This window comes from Sylvia atricapilla, chromosome 3 (genome assembly GCF_009819655.1).
Source record: "Sylvia atricapilla isolate bSylAtr1 chromosome 3, bSylAtr1.pri, whole genome shotgun sequence".
Classification (NCBI taxonomy): Eukaryota; Metazoa; Chordata; class Aves; order Passeriformes; family Sylviidae; genus Sylvia; species Sylvia atricapilla.
In genome coordinates, this window is record NC_089142.1 from 85,711,377 (window position 1) to 85,734,775 (window position 23,399).

The following is a 23,399-nucleotide window of genomic DNA, read 5'->3' on the forward strand; positions in this document are numbered from 1 at the left end:
ATAAAAAAGTGTTAATTAAACAGAGCTCACTATTGTTATATGCCACTGTCATGAAGACAGCAATAATAAAACTGCATCATTACAACCCAATTTATTTTCCAGCAGATTTTTGCTATTTAGGGAAGACACTAAAGGGTCATGAACACGTGAAGGCAAGGCTTTTTTAACCAAGGTGATAGAACATTCAAAGGCTCAAGGCCCATGTCCACAAAAAAAAACCCAATGTTGCCTAAAATGGATCTTGGGAGAAATCAACTACCTAAGTCCAGGCATGCAACCCTTAAAACCCTGCCTAATCCCCTGGGCTCACAGACTATGTCTATACCAGTAAATTAAACGTGCCCAGGACTGTTCTCTGGCACCGAGAGCCCTGGCACAGGACGGCTTGCACCAATAACATTAAACTCTTTTATCCTTCAAGCAAGGCATTTGGATCCAAGTGGTTGTTGGGAACGGCCCCTGGCCCATGGTAGCTCCCTCAGTTGTGCCTGGGAATTGTCTGGAAAGGTGTTAACTGGCACAGGCCAAAACCATGGCAAGAATAAATTAAATGGAATCAGCTATTAATTTCTAGACGATGGAGTCGTACCGCCCCAGATTTACTGATACAGACATAGCCCTAAAATCCTATTGTGTGAACATGTATTATCTGTATATACTTACAAACTATCTATATAATATACATTTATGTAGAATATTTTGCATTCATATGCTATATTTATAAGTGTCAAGTTTGGTCTGCACTGGAAGCATTTCTTGGCAAAAGTATGAGAGATAGGTGTTTATGTTGCTGACTGAGAAGCCAGCTGCAGTCTTTCCTTTCAAGTGTCTTCATTACAAGTGCCCCTTCCAGATAATGGGAATTTCTAGCTTCTCAGACACTGCAGCTTTATTGTGGATAATTGGAAACATTTGGAGGAAATTTTCACATTGATTTTCACAACTGTGTCTATTTGTCCATGCTTAGAGGTGTTTGCCTGGAGATTACCTTTGCTTTTTGAGGCTTCTGCGGCTGTGAATCTGTAACACTGTTTCATGTCTATCTTGTACATAACTTGGTAATTCCACTAGAAAGCCCAGGACTCTGCAGTGACTGAGCACCTCATGTCCACCTTGACAGACAGGAACCTGAACCACCAGCTCTACCTGCTTCTCACAATAAACAACCCTGCAGCTTTTCAGAGCTGAAAGCCCTTGCTCTGTCCTGTCTGCCATCAGTCACATGTCCTTTTGCAGAGATAAGGGGGACACATAGGGATGATGGAACTGGAACAGCAATTGTGGGACCATTCCTGTTGCACATATAGGACCTTGAGTATGTCTCAAATTACAAAGTACACTTTGATTTCCCTTGGCATTAATAGCTGGTTTTCCCTAAAACTAGTCCAGCCAAGTCATGTGGAGGCATAGGGTATTTATTTACAGGCTTAGCTTTCAAAACACTCCACTTATCCGTAGATAGGATGGCATCCTCTGTCCATGCAGTGATTTTGCTTCAGCAGTGCAAAGCATTAGCAGTAGCCAGTACTGCATGAGCAGTAGCCAGTCTTGACTTTTACAGGAAAGAGCTTCAGCTACATAGTCAAAATCCCATGCTGCTGAAAAGAAACCCTTTCATTTATGTCAACTTGTCCATTAAATTTAATCATGTACCTGTTCATATTTAACAATATACTGTATACATCTTAGGTGCAGAGCACAGCCTATGAAAGGTTTAGATATTATCCAGATTTAGGCCATGTTTCACTGCACCAGAGGCGCCTGAATCAGCATGAGCTAAAACTCGCAGCCTTAAGACCCGACTGCCCAGGGTGCGCAATGCCGGGACACTCAGAGACGCCTGTTGCTGTGAGCAGTGGATCTGTGGTGCTGGCATGGCAGTCTGAGCTTGGAAAGCCCGCTCAGCAGGACCCGGGAGTGACTTGCTCCACGCCATGCCAATCCCTTTAAACCAGCAGATGTACAGTAGATATGTTACCATGTCAGCAGACACATGGAGATACACAGTGGACAGGCGGGGGGCTAGCACCCTTCCGGCCGCAGTGGGTTCTGAGGGACCCGGGAAGCAAAGCCCGGGGCTTTGTCTCCAAGCTGCCCCACGGCCCGTGTGAGCGGGAGAGCACATCCTCACAGCTGGAGACCCGGGCCAAAAGCCGGAGCACCAGACTCGGTGATTGCTGCCGCTGAGTCAAAAGGAAATGACCCACCGGCAGAGCTCCCGGCAGGAAGTGCCGCGGGGATGCAGTCACGGCAGGCACGGCCCGGCCCGGGCAGGGCGCCGTGGGAGCGGGCGCCGTGCCCGCCGCAGCCGGCAGGGGGCGGCCGCGGGCCGTGTCCCGGCGGGAAGGCCGCGCCAGGGCCGCGGGGGCCGCGGCGGGCGGTGGCACGGAGCCCGGGGGAGCGTGGCCTCGGCCGCCTCCTCCGCCCAGCGCACGGATCCGGGCCCCGCGTTTGTGCCTGCCTTCGCACACCCTGTCCCGAGCTTTCCTCATCCCGGCGCAATCCCTTCTGGTAACGGTTGGGACACTGAGGCCGATTGCAAGACTGCGTGTGCAAGTCCCTGCCAAGATTTTCCCATTGTCACAGCTCGCCGAGTTCCTTCCCCTTCCTCCACCCACCAAATCCTGCTGGGTTACTGGAAAAGCTGCAGTCCAAATGTACCAGTGTCTTCAGGCCACCTATCACATAAAGGGATTTTTCCAGGAAAGGCACATAACACAATCACAGTTATTCCCGACTTCTCTGCCTCTTGAAATGTATTCTTTTCCACTCCTGAAAGGGGGTGGTAACCTATTTCAACAGCACGAGTTACTAGAAAGGCAATAAAGAAATAAAGTTTGGTGGATTTGTATTCTTCAAGCTCCAGGACACAGCTGAGCCGGCCAACCTAGCCCATACAAAGCCCTTCAGTCACTAATTTTGTCACTTCATGGTGACAGCCAGCAGGTGTGTAGATTGCCTAGAGAATGTCTCCTCCTCCCCACAAACCCGTGGAAATTTGGGGAATGCACACAACAGAATGAGATGGCACCAACCAACCAAAACAAAACAAACACTCCACACAAATTTTAAAAAATTTTAAAAAAAGAAAGGGAGGGGAGGAAGACGATATTCTCTAGGACTGAGAACAGTGAGAATCAAAATTTCTGTATTAGAGGGTGAGTTTTCCTTTTCCAAATCATTGGTCACATTTCTTAATCTCTCTGAGCCTCATAATTTTCAATATAGCACAATCTTACCCACCTGCACAGTGGCTGGTGCATTCTGGTGAAGGTCATTATAAAGGCAGGCACTTTAATTACATGTTTAAAGTGACAATTGGATCTTATTATGATCGTGACCTGAAGGAAAACCAGACTGCCTATTAACTAGAGGTGGAGAACATTCCATTAATGAAGGCATGGAAGGCAGGACTGTGAAGTTCTTGTTCTCTTTCTTAAGGACAGATTATCCTGTACTTCTGCATAAGCCAATTAGTTTATAACTGCCTTGGCTCCCCAAACTGCAAAATGGAGGAAAACGCACATTTTCACAGAAGCAATATGAGATTTACTTATGTATATAAATAACACTGTCAAGGTTCTTGGAAATTGCCAGATAAAGCATAAGAACAAAGTAAATAGGGCCAATAGCTTTTATTGTGAAGTAAGTAGGAAATATTTTTGTCTTTATGATGTTGAGAAATATAAGGAATGAACAATCTTTTCATATTGTGCTTTTCACTCTCTTGCTGAGCATTCCCTGCTAGATAGAACTCAGAAGGACTCACATGTTTTTGTCTTAGCACATCAGACATAACCCTACGGAGAGTGAAATGCAAACAGAGAAACAACAAGAAGCTTTCTTGTACCATCAAAGATGTAGAAAAAGGGGCAAGAAAAGGTGGCAAACCACAAAGTTTGCCCAACAGAGAGGCCAAAACAGGGAAGAGAAGTACCAAAAGCAGCCACAGGCATCTGAGAGGAAAGCACAAGTGAGTGGGAGGAAGACAATGCAATAATACAAAAATAAAGCCCCTGGCCCATTTGGGCATGTTCAGATTAAAGGGCAGGGGCAAGCCAGACTGACAACTGTCTTGGAGCTCTTCCCCAGGGAGCAAGGCATAGGGTGGTTTTTGTGTATAATAAAAAAGCTTTAGGCATTTCTGTTCATGCCAGCTCCCTTTATTGAGCTGGCGTCTTCCCCCAAGATGGCTTTCCCCAGCAGCCTTACCTGATCCCTTAAAGCAAGTGCTGCTTTTTCCCTGCCCATAACAGCAGGGAGAGACAACATCCACCAGACACACATTCCCCCACCATTGTCTGCCCTGCTAGACCTACCAAGATTTCTCTGGTCTTGGTCATTCTGAGGACAAAAGTTACAGTGTTTAGTCACGTCTCAGCCATCTCTCTACCCCCACTGACCCAACACGTGAGAACCATTAAGTGATGCTGGCCAGCTGCACTGTATCCTCACAAAGAGCTCTCAAGGAGCCAGCTCTGTACACAGTACCTGCAGTGATGCAAACTGGAAAGGCAATTAGGAAATCTCCCTTCTGTCTGTAGCTGCAGCGGGGATACACACATGGGAATACCTTGGCATACTTTTTTAATGGCTTTTAAAATATTCAGGTTTTTCTCTGCAGTTCAGGGTCCTCTGTATCCCTGTAGCACAGCCCACATAATGTAGGTGGATTCAAAGCCCCTGCCCTCATCTAAAACTTTTCTACAAGAAGTTATCCTCACAGTCCCACTCATCACCCTTAAGTAAATTATGCCTCAGTTTTGGCATCTTCCATGCACTTCTGGAACCTCAGGGCTCCTCCTTGTTTGAGAAGGCCTCAGGGTTTAAGAACAGGCCCTGTAGTCCCCCTTTTCTCCACTGCATCTGCAAGCTATGGAGATCTGGACTAGTGGGAGCCACTGGAATCCACACTTGGTGGTTGGGAGATGTGGAGCAACCCAGAAAACACGAGAAAAGCTGACAGCACTTCAGGATGCATCCAAGTAGCTGGGGTGTGATTTGGTCCCATCCTACTTGAAGGATCTCCAGCCAAACTGTCCATTGTTCTTTAATGAGTTGCACGAGGCAGAAAGGACACAGCCTGGTTTCTCCCAGACACTTCCCAGTTAGTGTGCTTTTGGCGTAAAATGATGGGAAAAACCTGAGTATCAGAGCTGTTCTTTCTCCTAGCTCAAAGATTCACTAGAGAAAACTAGTCCCTTTGCTTTCCTAGATCTGAGGAGCTTGGTTTGACTTCAGAGAGATTAAAGGTGCTGAAATGGGAGGGAGGGAAGGTTCCTACCACTAACAAAGGGCTGGTTGCAAGTCTGGGGAAGGAACATCCTCCATCATTAAGATATCTATGTTCCCTCTGGGAAGCCTTTGACCTAGAGTAAGGATCTGAGTTCAGTGTCATTCTTCAGGTGGTAATTAAGCAAAAGGCTGGTGGAGGAAGCAACCTCTGCAATCTTGCTCTCCTGCTCCTGTCTCCATAGACATCTTGCACCATGAAACAAAAGGCTTTACCTGTGCATAGCCCTTATCTATTGCCAAGTGTTGGGAAAGCTGTAACTTCAGGAACTGTTAAGAACAGGTCACTGAACTGCTAAAATCTGATAGCATTTCCATCACATCCAAAGCACAGCAGCCAGTTTGCTCTCTACAACTCCTTCTCTAGCTACAATAAAGTGGGCAGCCCAGCAGTTAATGCTGGCAGTGCAGAGTAATTGAATTTGCACAGGGCCCATTTCCAGCCCTGCTATTGTGCAAGTCTGGGAAAGGCACCAATTCTCCCTGTGCTCTCTCCCCCGCCCCCCGAGTGAAACAAAGCACCCATCAAGCAGCAGGCTTGCTTGTCTGAATGAATTAATAGCTGTAGAACAACCTGAGCTCTACACAGGTCCGTCAAAGCCATTATGAGGACTGACGCTGGCTATCACCCCCTTGTTCAGAAAAAAAAAAGGCACACAGAGGCTACATCAGGCAATTGCAGAATGACCCAGCCTCAGGGAGAAATTTGACATCGTGCAGATACCTAACAGTAACATTTATCAATCAGGACTTACATAGACTTGACTTGAACCAGGCAATCCAGAGTTTGTAGCCATCCTCTTAGCTCCTAAGGCCCAGAGCCTTAAAGGATTTAAGCATCTGAATAACATCAGCGGCCTGAAACCTAAATACCTTTGAAGAGCAGGGCCTCCAGGATTAGCCTGCTAACCAGAAGAGTCTAACTTCGTGCCACTGGGAACACTAGCCCTGATGTTTCACCTGATAACTTGCAAAGAGGCAATTGAGGATTGAGAACTCAGCTTGTTAATTAAAGCAGGGTAGTATCTTGTCTCTTAATAGGGAGATATAATCAATGTTAATCTTTTGGGCGTGCTACTAAATATCTAAAGGGGATGTTTGTTTTGCAATTTCCCTCTTCCTTAATGGCAGGCAATGGTAGGCTTTTCCCTGCCCTGCACAATCAGCCACCCTGCAACTCCCAGCTGTAAATATTTGGGCTTGTTTGATAACTGTAGCATTCCAGTGTCTTTCACCTCGAGCTTCCCCTTAACCATTATTCGTTGGTCCTTCGTGGCAGCGTTTTTGAGCTGATGTCCTCCTGTTATGCTACACATGCTTTGAGCTCTGTGTAGACTTCCTTGTGTCCTGGATTCCAAGCTGATCCATACACATACCTGCAGGAGTAGTAGCAAAGGAGAGCAAGCTCCTGCCTTGGGCAAGTCAGAGAAGATGCAAGCCATTTGCCTGAACCACCAGGGACTGCAGACATGTCCAGCTCTAACTGAGGAAGATGCACTGGATGGGGAGGCAGGGTAGATAGACTGAAAAAGCAAATAGGGAAGGATGGGGGTAGGATGGGTAGTCAGGAGAAGGACAAGGGCAAAAAAGGCAGGGGAAGGCTGAAGCAAGAAAGGCAGCTGGGGAGAGATAGGATGTCTAGGAAGAAACAAGGCTTGAAATGAAGGAGCGGGATGACTGGCAGAGAGGGCATGGCCTAGAGTCAAACATGAAGTTTAGCTGAGGAACCAGTGTATATGGAAGAGTGGAGATCATGTGGGCAAAAGGCAGTTGTGGATATGGATAGAAAATCGAGTTATTGATATGCTTAGATTCCTGCCAGCCAAGTCCTAGCTATGGAAGCAGTTTTGGAGTTGTTAGACAGTGGCCTTAGCAAGGGCAAAAAAATTCATCTGCTTTTTACAATGGGGCTTGAGAAATCTCAGATACTATGTCTGAAGAGGACATATCTAATGTGACTGGACAGGATGAAACGTTGTAACCTGGAGACTTCTCCTACCCATGATGTTTGGGAGACTTGAGGATAGTTTGTGGGTAAACAGCAGCAGAAGGTGCCACTAGTATTTCTGGAGGAAGAAGGGTAGAAAGGGTATGCAGAGAATATGGATGGACTGAAGGAAATGCAAAGCTGGTATTGTTGTTGCTGGCCTCTTGGGCAACCACATACAAGTGCCCTAGATGAAGGCGGCTTTGCTGCAGGCGTTATAGCTAATGCCATTTTAATTTCTGACATGTCACTTATGGAAAAAGATTTAACATGTATTTATTCAATGTCACTAAACATACTCCAGCAGATGCAGAGTAAGGAGGATAGGGCTGATCAGCGGGGGAGGGTGGAGAGGACCTGCACATTTGTAAAGACTGAAATGTGACGCTTACAAGCGGGATTTGGAAATATTCTCTCCCAGTAACTGCTAAGTATCCTCTGCCATGAAAACCTGCTGTCAAGTGTCATGTCAAATCAAGGAGACAGAGACTGAGAGAGAGGTCCTTTTCCTAAGGAGCAGCCCAGTGGATGGAAAGTAATTGCACTGTTCTGGCATTGCCTGAACTTGACAGGTTCTCACTAAGAACAAATACCCTTTCCCTGGTAATGAAGGAAAGGTTTCATCTCATTGCACTCCAGGTGATTATGTTCAGTATAGTGAGTCCCTTTGCCACTGTTCACACCCATGTGTTAGCCATGAGTGGTCTTCTGGCAGGTTCTAATCTATTTCACAAAGTCTGTAGGAGGTGTGGGGCAGTAGGTCAGCCAAGAGAGCAGCTGGATGCATCATTTCCTTCCCCCTTCTCCTATGTGTTGCAAAGCAGGTCACTGGCTCCTGTCTTGTGCTTGTCCTTGTGCCTACACGGGGAGGTTTGGACCTGCAGCAAGGGGTGGCAGAGGACTTTCTTGCCTCCAGGCTGTATGCAGCCTTGGTGTATAAACTGTGTGGGCTGCACAGATCTGCCTTCTGCTTCCACACTGTGTGACCTGGAAGGTAAGCAATACACCATGACTCCCTGCCCTCCCTTGGTAAACCTGCCCTGGCTTCTGCAGAAATAACAGGGAGGATTTAATGCTTCCGGGGCTAGGGGTGCCCATGATGCCCTGACTCCTCTAACCCAAATGAGCCTTTGGTTAGTAAATCATGAAACAATAGGAGGCTTTTTCGCTCACAGTATGCAGCTCTGTCCTTATGCTTTCTAGTGACGGGCTCACACAAAATGCTAAGATTCAAGCCTCCATGAGCACCAAGGGAATTCAGATTCATATTAGACAGTGCTTGGATGCTTTGGTGATTGGCACCTTAGAAATTACATAGATAGACAGAGCACAGTGGAAATAGATGGGACTTTGCAGCTTTGGCTCTTCTCTGCTAGTTATAATTATTTAAGATGATGTTTCACATCACATTCAAGCTCCTGTGCAGATAGCAGAGGCAGAGAACAAGAGATCTCTGCCACCTAGGAGAGGATTATGTGGATATGACAATGTTCAAACCCACTGGGCTCTGCCACGCTGCATTATTTAAGCCCAGTAACCAAATTTAGTAAGCAGCCCCTGAGGCGCTGAGAGAAAAACACAGCTTCCAAAGCTCCTGCTCTGCAGTCGTGTCAGCTTCCTCCCTTAAAGGAGCCACCGGCTTTTCTCTTCTTCCTTGAGCCCCACCAGCCAGGCCTGACCTCCCACGTTGTTCCCTCAGGAGCGATGGAGTCCTTTGAGCAGGTGTAGCACATGACCCAGGTACCAGCTGTCACGCACAGTGTGAAGCCTTGGGAGCCCCATGCAGAGGTACCTGCATGGGCAAAATCAGCCATCGCAGCTCCAGGCCTTCAGGATGCAGGGCAGAGAGGTTTTGTCTGTGCAGTGAGGTGTGAGCTCAGGTATAGACAGGACAACCCTACAGTCAATGCTCAGCCTGTCTGGACCACTGGCTGCTTCCCAACTGTAGTTCTGTATTTGATATCTGTGTGTACTCAGGCTCCTAGTGCTACCCACTGTGCCCAGAACTGGTTCTCACCTTTTTGGGAGCTTTGCAGCTCCATCTAAATCTGTGCATAAGCATGCCTGCTGGTAAAGTGTGTGGACAGAAGCAATTCTGGACATACAAACAAGCTCAGACTTGTGCTTGGGTGAAGGTCTCTCCTTGCCCACCAAGTGCTGCAGATGATGGGAAGAGGTGAGCACAGCTCTAACTATCACCAGCTCTAGCCTCTCTTCAACAGCAGAGCTTTGTCAGTGCTCCACAATGTCACAATGCCAAACAATGGCACTTGTTAATCAATTTTCAAAAGGACTAAAGCCAAAGGAGACTGGGAGGCTTGGGCAGACCCTCTGCCAGCACCTCAGACTGTGGGTCAGCTGTCTTGTGTTCAGCGAGCAGGTGCTATGCCACAGCAGGCCCTTGACTGCCCAATTAGATGGGAGTGCCCCAGCCCACGTGTGTGGCCAAGCTCTCTGGAGCAATCTAAGGGAAGGAGAGGTTGAACACAGTAAATATTTAACAAGTGCTGTGTCAAATGCAAACACATATCCACTGTGGTGTTTGTCATCACAGGGCCCTGATCTCGTACATACACTTGAGGCAATGCAGCCTAACTCCCCACTGATTCTAGCAGACGTGGCTTGTGAGATGCAGAATTTACCTTGGCATGTGAAGAGGTCATTTCAGTAAAACCCAAGCTCAGCCTCGGGGAGCCATGAAATAGTGTTGAGACCTGCTGGAACTGTAGGTGACTCCTGCCACCATGGCTATTAACTGCAAGGCGTATCCTCTCCACCGCAGCAATCAGACGCCATTGCCTCTTAAAACTGTCTGCTGTCTCTTAGATCCCTCCCTGGCCTTCTGCCCGGAGCCCCAGAGGCAGAGTCGGAGACTGGTGTTTACAAACAGTCTTTTAAACCGTGTGTGGAATGAGAAAAAGGAGCAAGCCCAGCTGAATGGCCCTTGGAGGAGCAGATCTCATCAGAGCTTGCACGGAATGTCTTCTGGAGCCACCTTTTTTCACCTAGAAGAAAGCTCTTCACTTGGCTCTGTCTGAGCTGCAAGGACAGGGAATAATGGCAATAGTAAGGGGGCTCTCCAGGCAGTCAGGGCTCCTGCCAGATGCATCTCCTATGAGCTGGGCCTCTCAGGTTGCTACCATGCCAGGGAACATACAGCAATGCTGATCATAAAGACCAGCTCTGCAAGGAAAGGAAGATTTTGGGGTTGTATGGCTGATAACAGCTAGTCCATAGGGCATGAAATCTCTGCCATCTTGTGCCATTCCCAGACGTCAAATTGTGGGTATTAAGGATTGTTTGTGCTTTTTGATTTCTGTCGTGCTGGTGTTGTTTATGCAATTCTCAGCTGACCAAACTCAAAAGTGGGTTATTTATCACATACCTCGAATGCCATGACACATATGGCTTATTGCACCAGTGCCCCTAGGCTGCCCGTACCCCACAGCCATTTTATCTGTAAACCACAAGCTCTTTCCCAGTATTCCTATTGTTCAAGTGACCACCAGAGCCTATACCAGCACTGGCTTCTGGCAGCTGGTCCCAGCAAGGAGGCGACACCCAGTATAAACTGAATTCTTTTCCCTCTGTGAGCCCCTGTGCCCAGTCAGCTCTTCCCTCCACCGTACAGACCCCAACAAGATGCTGTGAGTCTGTGCCAACAAAGATGGCAGTACTGGCTCTCATGTGGACATTGGTCCTTGGAGAGCTGTCCTCATCCAACACAGGACACCAGATGCCTGTCAGCTGCTGGCTGACTCCTGCTGCACCGTGCCGGGTGTGACACCCGAGAGCAGGGTCATTTTCTGTAAAGCAAATTTATTTAAGTCCTTTTTGAGGTCCTTTTTCTCCCCCTCTCGAGGGGGAAACTCCCAGCAGCGCTGCTGTGGGAGAAGTTATTCTTCCAGAACTTTTAAAACAGTTGCCCATGGGGACACAGTATGCTGGAAAAACAGTCATTTAATTCTAGTGTGATCAGTTCTTGAGCCTGGCTCTTTACCTCCCTGCCATCCACTGGAAATTAGCTTGCTCGATTCAATTGCAAGCTCTTTGCAGCACGGATGAGAGGGCCATGGTGTGGGCTGCAATAGGATAGCTGCCCAGGGCTCCTCACTGCTTCAAACCAGTGGCAAAGCATGCAAAGCTAGCCTGTGGCCTGCTCTTGGGAAGGGATGTGACTTCCCAGCCTTTTCTGCAGACCCACATGGAAACACAACTGTGAAAATAAAAATAACAGTTCTGGTGAGAGCACAGCAAAGACTTTCAGCGGCTGTGACTAACATTAAGCCACTTGGCAAAGCACTTCTCGCTCTCTGCCTTTCCTACTCTCCAGGAACCTCAGGAGGGGCATAATTGTCTGGGAAAGGGGAGGACAAAGAGCGTGTAGTTGCCCAGCCTAGGATTTCCTGCAGCTACTGCTTGTACCAGGTAGACAAGAGCCACGTGCAGCAGCTTCAAAAGCAACTCAAAGGAAGGGAAAGGCGTGAGATTGTTTGTGTGAAATGTATACATCAGGACTGGCTGAGGGCAGCCCAGACCTCTGTTTCTCTGGAAGTAGAAGCAAGGCCTGGGGTTTTGCCAGCAGCCTGCTGCCACCCTGCCTGCTCTTATGCTAGCAGGATTTGTCTTCACCAGCAAACATCCAGTCAGAGGAGATTTTCAGGAAGGGTTGCTTGGCAGGGAGGGAAGGGGTGAGTGGGTATATAAGAGGATAAACCTGTAATGTTCCTCAATTGCAGTGCAGAAGCAGCCTCAGATTTCCTCCTAGGGCTCAAACTTACTTTGGCAGAGCTCTTATCTGTATTCAGCCACACTCACACACAGGGGAAGAGCCACTGCTGCCTGGTGCACCAGGCCCTTCCTGGGACTGCAGGCTCCATTCTTCCTCTGCCCTAGACTGACGCAGTTACAGCCTTCCTCAGGGCTGAGGTGTTGGCAGCTGAAAGCCACAGCAGACACGTGGATGCAGCAGATCCAGACAGAAAGAAGCTGCACTCTGGCACAGGCAAGATGAGGCTGTTGCTGGTGAGGAAAAGTACTTAGGGGTTAGAAATCTGCTGATTGCCTTTATACAGAATCGGGCTCGGAGAGAAAACCCTTGTCCGGTAGTTGAGCTCTGTTCTGTCTCCTCTATGCCACAAAGCACGTGCCACTGGTGTAAGACCCCTCATTAGAGGGCTACACCAGCCATGGCCCATCATCAGCTGCTGAGTAGCAGCCTTCCCTCCCAGCCAGGTATTCTCCCAACAGTGCTAAACTCCTTGAGAAGGAGGGAGCAGGGGAATAACACTCTTAAAGCAGTCTGCCCTGTAAATCATGACCTTAATATTTTTTGCACTTAAATCCAAAAGCAGGAAGAAGATCATCCACTTCATATTTTTTCGTGGCCAGTCAATAACTAACCTCTGGGACCCAGCTGCTTACGAGAGAGAAAATTTCTGAAAGACAGCAATGAAGAGGACGTGGGTGCAGGGGGAGGAGGAAGGCGGGGAGGGGGAGAGGAGGGATACGTATGTCACAGCTTACCTCAGAGCCAGAATTAGAAGCTGGGTAAAAAAATAAAATCACAGCAGGAAATAATGTGTGGCTTAAAATAGCAACATCAAATGGGAGTGAGAATGGGGAGTGGGTGGCATTTGAGGTTGCTGCTCTGTTCCTCCCTCCATGGCAGGGTGATTAATATGTCTACGCTACTCGTATTTATGTAACAAAGGGCACTAAAGGCCAAAGCTGCATTTTCACCAACACTGCAGGGGAGTCTGAATCCTTTCTTCTCCCCATAGCATTAAAAGGGAGGATCTGCACATGTGCTTCCTCCCTCAGAAACCAAAAAAAAAATCTTAAAAAAATCCATGCTTCGGCACTGCACACACAGTTACACTTCCACAGCATGGTGGCACAGAGACCTTTAAGGCTTTGAAGGCATTCCTGCTGTCTTTCATGGCTCCCCACAGAAAAAGCCTGTTCCCAGAGAACACCTGTAAATGTGTTTGGGTTGTCTCTGGCTGGAGGCTGCTCTGTAATAGCAGGCAAGGTACCACTACATGTTACTACACATTTTCATGCTCGTTCTCTGTATTTGCAGTGAATCATAGATCTCTGAGATGGGTCATACAGTCCATTTCCTTGCCAGCACAGGATTGTTCCCAGCCATGTACTTAAAATCCTCACGTTTCTCTTGGGAAACAGTGATTCAGACTGATCACTCTTCTCTTCACGCTTTGTATCCTGAGAACTGCATTAAAGACTTGAAAGCACTCATGTGTTTTGATAAGAAAGGGATGTTGTTCTTGGGTGCATCAAGAACTGTTCAACCCACCACATCACTGTTCACTGATGAGTTGCTGCCGGATGCATCACACTTGTTCTTTAGACTCCAATGGACTAATAAGCAGTGCAGAGACCTGCGCAGAACTTGCAGTGAAAAGTAGGAGAGCATCCCAAGGGGTGCAGGAGACTTGTGTCTCAGCTGGCCACATTCAGCACCTCCCACTCATCTGAAAGGCCATGTGCTGCCAGAATTGCCCCTTCTCAGTGTCTGGAACTCAGAGAGCAAAGGCAAGAGCAAAGACCTTCCTTCATCTCCACACGCATACCAGCCTCCCACGGCTCCAGTCACTACTATCAAAATGCCTGCTTGCAAGTATCTGTACATGCAAATAGCTTAAGACCAAGTTTGTAGGGTGATAAAAACCTGCTGCACGGGCCTGATCCTGATATTCCCTGACATCAGCAAATATCTTTGACATAAGTTGGGCCATGCTGCTGTCAGAGGAAGGAGAATCTGGCCCAGATCTAATGCAAATCTTCCCACAGGCAAGCAGAGCAGCACTATTTGTTTAAACATGGCATGCTGGTGGCTGCAGACAGAGATCACTCCCAGCAACTCCATCAACATGAATAATATCCTGCTAGTTAAATCCAGCCATGGTAAATATCTCCACCATGTTATCCCTCCAAGCAAATATAGTACCTGTATGGAAGAAATTCCTCAGAATGTTTCCTGTCTGGAGCTGAAGCTTGCCAGGGACTGAATTTCCTGTGAGGCTACAGTTGGGAATGCAAAGCAAAGAAGCTAAGAAAAAAATGAGATGATACATATTTGGACCTGCTTTACACAGATCCTCCTAAGCAAGCACATTTCCCGCTCCCTCCCCCTACTCCCCCACCCTCAATTACATAAAATTTAAGCACTTGGACTTTCAAATATGGGGTAGGTTATTTTTCATTAAGCATTCTTATTTTTACCCCACTGCCTCCCTCCCTACTAATTTTTTTCCAGCTGCAATTCTGTGACTTACACATCCTGAAAATGAAAGAGGTTGTTTTTGCCAATAGCAAAGTGCTATGCATCCTTTCAACCATCTGGAAATGGATTTTTTATTCTTCCCCTCTCCCAACCACACATGCACGTGCACACACACAACCGAGTCTTTGTCTCTTGGAATCATTTCCCACACCAAAGCTGATGGCCATGAAAAGAATTCAATAAAAAAAGTTCCACAGGCATTAAGAGGCTGAGAGAGAATAAACAGGGTGACTTCCTGGGCACTTGTTCTCATCCAAACTGCCACCTCATGAGGAAGTGATGAATGCAATGGACCATATGGTTCAGTTGTTAGAGATTAGGAGAGGTAGTTTAAGGCTCTTGCGGTTTTGTCCTCGTTCTGCTACAAACCTCCTCTGTTACCAAGAGCAAGTTGTCTACCTGCTTAGTGCCTTAGCCCCCCCTAGCTGAAAATAGGGATACACTTTCTGTGTGATGATCAATGTGTTCGTGTTTGTAACATGAGCTGATCTCCAGAGATGAAAGAAGTAATCTAAAGTGAAAATTGCCATGATAACTCTGTGCTGAGCCTAATAGAGTCAAGCAGGACACTTTGGGAGCCAGAGACTAGACTTGATCATCCCTTGCCCAGAGGCAAATGTTAAGTGAGCCATGTCACTATGCTATCCAGATGACTGCAGGTCTGCAGGAGGAAGCGAAGAAGAGCCAGAGCCACACTGACTGGTACAAACATGCTTATAGTGTCCAGCTGAGAATGAGTAACAGCTGCTTGCTCATCATCCTGATTTCTGTCACTACTAGTGTTTCTGAACGCTGAAGTGTCCCAATGCTGTGACTCAGGGCTGTGAGTCATGGGGCTGTATGTCTCCACCACATGGAATCACTCACTTGCTCTCTGATGAGATTGCAGAAATCACAGATCATCTTGGGTCTCTTACAGTGGTAAGTCTTAAAAATATAGACACATATTTACAAACACATCCAGAACAAAGTCATTCTGTCTCAATAACTGTCTACAAGGGATTTGTAGTAAAGCTCGATTTCACAAACATATCTCATCCAATAAATCAAGGAAAAGTATAAGTCTTTTTTTTCTTCTGTGGACATTTAATTCTTACATCCCCAAAGGTCTAGCAAATCTGGACTAAATAGGATGCAGTGCAGGTAGCACTCAACCTTTTGCTTCCCCTGCTTTTGCCAGTCACATTTTTGACCTGAAATTCTAAACATTGTGGCAACACAATCCTTTCTTTCATTGTATCTGCCTGTCCAGCCTCTCCAGTACTCCTGGTAAGGGTGCTTTGATCTTATGGCTTTCTCCTAACCTCAGCGCTAGGCAGCCTAGTTGCACGCAGGGCTGCAGTAGGAGCCCTCTCTGAGTTGGCAGTCAAGACCTCAGAGAAGACACCAGAAACTCCCGAGGTATCATCAGATCTGTGTTGACCAGATACAACACAGCAGACAGCTTTCTCATCTAGACTGCAACGTGGACCAGCTGCTCCGGCTCACCTCTAGTTTCCATAAATTCTCTGTTGATACAGGTGCAGCTGAAATGGCCACCACTCCCTCTTGAGATGAGGGAGTAGGGAGTAGGGGCTCACCTCTGCGCTGACCTCACCGGCTGGGAACCTCCTGCGCTGTCCACCCGTACAGCACCTAATCAGTGAAGTGGGGTCCCCACACTGGCAAGAGTGGGATTGCTGATACTCCTCTTGTGGCAGCACAGTTTATGTTGGCAAAGGAGTGTTTCTGTTGGCATATGCCTCTTCCCAGAATTGATTAAGTCATGCCTGTTTTTGCAAAAATCTCTGCGGCAAGGTGTTTTACTGGTGTAACGATGTGTAAAGAATCGCTCTGTTTGCTCACAGCCAGTCTGAATCCTTCCCACAAAAAGTAGATAAAAGACTGCATTGGCAATCTTCCCAAGTGGGCTTCTGTGTGCTGGGACAGGGTGAGCGCACTTATATGCCTGAACTAATGCAAACAACCAGCGAGATGCATACTAGGAAAGTAAACACAATGCTCTGAGCACAGGGACTCCCAAGTGATAGGAAGTGACTTCAGCACACCAATTCCTCTATTCCCGTAACGCTCTGTGGGTTTGCCAACAATCCTTATCGTCCTTGCTGAGAAAGGAGAGCTTTGCTAACTGATTACATCCTTGTTTCCTTACTGTGGTCAGTCAGTTGCTGCATGCCAGAAACAGCTGGTACGATGGATAGATAAGCACAGTCTTGATGGATCTGTCTGCTCTAACCACATCCATCCCTGTGGCTATGAAACAGGCAGTTCTAAAAAGGAGTGAAACAACACGCAGTAGTTTTGTTACCAGTACTACTTTTCTAGAAACACTAATCCAGGGAATATTGACTTTTCCTGTATTTCCTACAAAATAATGTAGGTCACCATGAAGGGAAGATGGTCCCAACCCTCCCCATCAGCCCCCCAAAACAGGACATCCCACAGCCCAACAACCCCTGCAGACAAAGCAGTTCAAGTGCTGGACCAAGATGCTGGCTTCAAGACCCCAAGTTACCAGGCCCCCTGAGATACCAACTCTAAACGAGGATCCATGCCCTGTGCTGACATGGGGTCAGGTCTAACACCACCACCTGAGACTAGCCAAAAAATATACAAGACTGGGCTCTTTGAGGACAAGCATGAATGCATTTGGAATTTTACTCCATTTTGAATAAAGCTCTCTTCACCTGGAGTTCAGCATTTTTGGGTACCCTGAAGGTATTCTTCAAATGCAACAGCACAGTTAAGTAATAAAATGCCTCAGGATTGCCCCTAGTCCAAGCACACTGCCCTCCTTTATGCAGCACATCATGACAAAAATCATCTCAGGTCAAATTTCTCTTCAGTGAAGAGTGTCATCAGAGATGGAGTTAGCTCAGTTTCTTACGTGAGTAGAAGATGGCAAATTTTATTTTGGCGTTTGTCTTTTTGGTTTTGGGTTGGTTTTTTTTCTGTTATAGTTCCTGGAATCTGGTTTGTAGAAGTGACCCTTTCCTCACTGTAAGCTCAAGCTTTGAGGTGGGCAGAAACGTTCAAATAGCATCTTATTTGACCTTTCTGGTACTGAGATGCTTGTTGTTCCTTTTTTTGTAAGTTTCTGAGAAGCTCCCACAAGCCTCTGTCTCCCCCATCTCCTGAACTGCATCTGCAGCAGCCAACAACAGTCCCTCTGGAGGGCAGCGTGGCTCTCACAGTGACGACACCACACTCTTAATTTGTTCCAGCCTGTTTCACACTGACATTTTAGCACTGACGTCATCAGCTGCTGAAATTTCATTGCTGCTGCTAAGAATAACAGCCCTCTTCATCACCCACCTTACACCAAATAATTATTTTAATACTGTAGGGATCTAAGCTTATCTTTTCTGACACAAATCAGGTTCTGGTGGTTAAAAGAAGTAGTAAGAGCAAAGCACTGCAGATGCTTTTATGTTCTGTCAGCCTAGGACAGAAAAAAAACCCCAACACACACAAAAAAAGTATATTGCTAAATTGTAGGAGTGCTATAAAAAATGAACAGGAAAACTTCAGACTGATTTGTTTTAAAGCTTCTTTGTCAGACAGTCCTAGGCATTGTGAATTACTTAAATAGCCTTGGCTACGGTCAGCCCCAGAAGTGCTTTACAATGCCCCTTCCAAATTCTCCAAGGCTTTGTACCTTGAATATTTGCTTATACTGGTGCAGTGTGAGCATAAAGTACTGCCAAATCAGAATTTCCCATTGACTTTGGGACGTGAACCAAATCCCATCGATTTCTGTGGGAGAATTTCTATTAACTTGAATGGGCATTGAATCAAACCTAAATTGGCAGTGCTCTGCACCCATTTGGCACAGTGTGGTTCTCTGCATAAGGTAGAGAATCAAGTCCAAAGACACTCAAAAATGCTTTAATTACGAGCATTATTGAGGAGAGAAAGCTTTTCCATCATTAAGCTGATAAACTGAATTTGTTCTATACTTTTAATAGCAAAGGGTCAGATTTTCAAAGACGCTTGATCTAAAGATGAAGCTGAATGTTTACAGGGTTTCCAAGAAATGTTTTAAGGCAAATCAGATGCTGAGAAGTCACTCAAATCAACAGGTCGCTACACTTATTTATATGCTTTCACAAATCCTAGTAGCTACCAATTGGCCTTTCTTGTAGGCTTATAAATTTAATCAGAAGTTATGAGGTGACCATTACCTGCAGCCAGCAGCAGGCTCACAAGTTCCTGGTCAGGCCTGGGCCCTCACAGGCACAGTGAGCAGCAGCTGCAGTTACTGCACCAAATATTGCCTACAGGTACCTGCCCCCAGTGCCTCCCATCCCTCACAGAAGGAGAATGGCACCTCTGTCAGGCACGGCAGTCATCCAAAGTCCCTTCTGGGCGGGGGTGACACAGGCCTCTATAAACCAGACACACAGAGGTCCTGGAAATGTTATTTTTAACCCCTGCTGGGGAAGTCGGTGGCTAGCACAGCTTCCGCTCCAGAAGCAGACCTGAACCCAGACAGACCAACATCCGGTCAAGGAGAAAATCGTCATAACTGCTTTGTTACTGCTTCCCCATCAACTCTGAGGTCCAGCGTCATGTCCTGTGTTGCTGCTGACCCTCTCAGGCACCTTCCCCTACTGCTTGATCTTTAGCAACTGCTGCCTTCATTATCTCTGCATCTCTCTTTATTGCAGAATAAGGGAAGTTTTAGTCCATTTCTGATGGATCCTTTGATTACTCCGTTTGAGTTATTTTGTCTGGCTATTATTTTTCATTTGGATTTGAGCGTTTGGCATAGTCTTTTTCTGGAAAGTACAGGAAGATTGATCATAAGATACGAATGAAAGACATCCTTGCTTAAAAATTCTGGAGGCTGCAAGAGAGAGAAGATAAGAGCAGCATTCACACACTGAGAATCCGTGTGAGAAGTGCGAGCACTTCCCATGAAGTGCTGCCGGTAAAGAGACACAGAAAAGGTTCATGCTAGAGGGGAAAGCAAAGAGAAAGTGAAAGTGGTGTCAAAGCTGAGCCTCGAACACGAAGTACAGAAGCTGGGATTGTCTGCTCCGACCCCTGGCAGCTATTCTTGTTGGGCCTGAATCGGTCAGCGAGGTCACATGCCGACGGGCGACAGGAGCATATCTCGGAGCTGACGTGCCTCTTCCGGCAGACGTCAGGATGGGCTTGGCTGGAAGCCTGAGGGATAGCTGCGGACACCTGATCTCCCCAACCCCCGTGCTAACCTCTTCCTCTCTTCCTCCCCATGACTAATTTCCCGCCACCTCCTCCCATGCACACCCCCAGATCCTCACCCCGAGCATTTTTATGCACAAAAGACACTTGTTAAATTACGCCACCTGCTACTGGGATAAGTACCAGGTAAAGAGATAGGAATGTACTGAGGAACGTGACTCCTATAAACCAAGGAAACAAAAAAAAAAAATTTCTGCCCTGCATTGGTAGGCACAGAAGCAGCTCTCAAACCATCTCCTTCTGATAAGAGCCCTGCTTCTGAGTTGAGGTGCTCTTAAAAAAACACATTTAAGTTGCTAAAGAAGTTGCTCACTAAAAACAGTAAGGCCTCAAATATGCTCATGTCTGTCTGGGGAGTCGGCGGGCCAGGGCATACCTGAGCTGGTTCAGCTCCAAGAGAGTAAGCCGGGACTTGGAGTCATGCACCGAAAGCGAAGCTGTGCCCGGCAGCATTCCTGCGTGTGAGTGGGAATGGTGCTGCCCTATCATACACTTCTTGCTTTCTTTTGCTGACATCTGCAAAACTGGTCCCAGCTTCGGGCTGTGGCTCCGGTTCTGTTCTGTACCACTTTTAGTGTGATGCTGCTCTACCAAGTACCAGGTTTGAGCCTAAGTTTCCCCAGGGCAAGCAAGAGGGGGAATAGGCCTGCAGGGTTTTTAGTTGCTTACACCAAAAAGAATTATCTAATTAAAAATCATTGGAAACCACATGCATTTGCAGAAATAGCTCTGCTTCAGAGGAATCTCTCGAGGCAAATAAGTGAGTAATTCTTCAAGGGTTTATGAAAATACCCTGTGTAGTTATACTCGCTGGGATAAAATTACAAGTGTTTTCAATCCTCATACTTCGGGGCAATAAGTTGATCCTCAGCTGGGGGCCAGGGAGGAATTTCCTCCCAGAGGATATTATTGTTCTGAGATGTATCCCATGGGAGATTCACATCCTCCAGAGTATCTGGCATTAGCCACTGGAAGGAAAAAAAAAAAAAAAAAAAAAAAAGGGAAAGGGAAAAAAAAATTAGGACCGAGCTCCTCGCAGCACACCTCGGGGCCCGGGCCGCCCCCGTGGTTACACAAGCTGTCCTGTCCCATGTTGTAAGGGTCCCCGGAGGTCCGGGAAGGGCGCGGGACGGCCCCGCTCCTTCTGGGAAGCGCCGTGACTCACCCGCCGTGCCCGGCCCCTGCTGGAGCGCCTCCCGCCCCGCCCCTCCCGCGGGGACAGCCAATCACCGCCCTTGTATTTGCATGAGCGCCCGGGGGCCTCTGGGATAGCGGCGGGGGCCTTCCTAGCCCTCCTCCCGCCACCGCCGCGTCCGCTGCTCCCTGCGGACCGTCTTCCCACTGGGAAAAGGCGAGGGGCCGTGCCTGCGGGAAAACACCCCTCGCCATCACCTAGGGGTGAAAGATATGCGGGAATTCAAATACAGTGTCATGTGGCCGTTATAAATTGCCCGGATGACCCTCAGTGGTCTGGGGTGCAGGCTTCAAACCTGTAGCTGTCTAGCGACAGAGTGGTTCAATTCCACCTTTCGGGCGGGGCGACGCGGGCGCTGGTCGTGTTCGCGGGTTGTTTTTGTCCCGGGAGACCGCCGGCGGTGCCTGCCCATCCCCGGGGCAAAACGCAGCGCTCGCCGCGCTTTCCCGAAGCGTCACCCCACAAGGAGCACGTTTCACTTACTCTTCTTCCACCTTATTTTCAGGGCGCTGGATTGCTGAAATGGCAGTGTGCCAGGGAAAGCCGAAGGACAATTCAGGTTTTAATTGGATTTTTCTGTTAGGCAGATCTTTGTTAAACTGTGTCACATGTCCTACAAGAACAGAGAAGAAGTAAATAACAGAAGTCATTCTCTAGATCTGCTCCATATTGACGATAACCCATCTCCCACCCACGCTGCAACAAAGATGCTTCACTTCAGCAGTAAGCACGGGTGCTAATAATGTCACCCAGCCCCATGAAAAATAAAGGTTAACGTCAAGCTAAAAAACATATTCTTCAAGCAGAAGGCGTTTATTTTGTGATATCCTGTTGCAACAACTCTCCAGTCGATGATTTGTGGAGCCTCTAGTTAGGATGAGACCCCAGCCATCCCCACCGCAGGGGACAGCAAGGATTGGAAAGGCATTTTCACATTATCTCCTGGCCCCACAAGCAGGAAGGGCGATTCTGCCTGGTGAATTACAGAATACTGAGTGAATTATCAGATCTCCGGTGTTCCTGGTTGCTTTTTGAGGGGTGCAGTGCCATCCAGACTTAAGTAGGTAAGCACCTCTGAGAATCTAAGCTGGAATGACTGTGCTTCCTTTACATGGAATGAATCACTCCAGCTGAAGGCCTGGGAGGAGAAGGGAAGGGGACTGGGAGCCCTGAGACCATTGCTGATGGCTGCTACTGCTTTGAGCCTGTTGAAGAGAAGCAGCCTTGATGCCAGCGAGGCATGTTGCTCCAGGAATACACAGTCCTGTTATGGGAAATCTGGGGAGAAAACCCCCTCTGAAGCTCCCACAGTGTGTGCCAACTTCTCCGTGGCCTTGCAGATGTGCGTGCACAGCTGGGAGCGCCCTGAGTCCCAGATGGCCATCTCTGTGCTCCACACCGCTCTGCCTGCCAGCCAGCCTGCTCTGCCCATAATGAACTTTCTATGTGGAATTTCTCTGCGGCCTCAGAAATTGGTATCTGCACTGCAGCTTGCCTGGGGGGCTTGTTTTGGGGGTGAGGGAGAGAGTTGGAAAGGCCTTTGCCCAGTAGTGGGCAGCTGAGAATGTTAGCGCTCTATGTCAGTTACCAAGCAGAACATAATACGGCTCTTTCATGTGGTGTTTATAACTGAACATGCTGTTTTGTGTCAGCCTGATTTTTTTTTTTTCCTTCCAAGAAGTAGTTTTGGATTAAATTATGACAATTACATTCTTATATTCACACACACACACCCCCACCAGCCCCCACCCTTGCCCTGCGTGCACACAAACACAAATGGGAATTATGTGCTCTGAGCGTGATTTGAACTATACAGCCTGGGATCTGTGCCTGGCATTGAGTTCACTTTTTTTTCCCTCCACAACAAAAAGGCCACATTTACTCTGTACTCTTTCATTGCCTTAGGAAAAAGTAGGATGGTCAGATTGCTAGTGTGGGTGATTTGTCCCTTATGGAGCTGATGGGCATGAGACTTTCAGGCACAAGAGAGGAGGCTGGGGAGCCTTGCCTGGGGAGCTTGTGATAAGAAGCGCAGAGACCTGGCTTTGTGAAATCCCCTGTGAATCCCTCCTTCGAGCCTAGTCTGGCTCCTGCACCTGGGCAGTGCCTCACCTGGTGGGTAATGCAAGTACACTGCAGGAAGTGATCCTGTCTTTTTGGGCTGTGCCCTGCGGGGCTGCACCTCTAGCACGTGGCTGAACACAGGGAAACATGGGTGTTCATTAGGACAAGAGACACGGTGAGGCTGCTCTTGCAGCCTTTTAGCCGACACAGTGGGTGGGACAAGGCCTTACGACACAGAGCACCCAGTGCTGTTTTTTCAGCAGTGGTTGGAGGAGGACACCAGTGTGGAGACCCGTGTAGATGATCTGTCCATAGGAGGGACA

General features: G+C 47.7%; 1 non-coding gene across 1 annotated transcript; it reads left to right on the forward strand.

Annotated features, from left to right (window-relative positions):
- Positions 1-21,266: 21,266 nt before the first annotated feature.
- On the forward strand, positions 21,267-21,353 carry TRNASTOP-UCA (transfer RNA opal suppressor (anticodon UCA)). Its single transcript has one exon. It is a non-coding gene; the product is annotated as a tRNA-Sec (tRNA).
- The last annotated feature ends 2,046 nt before the right edge of the window (positions 21,354-23,399 follow it).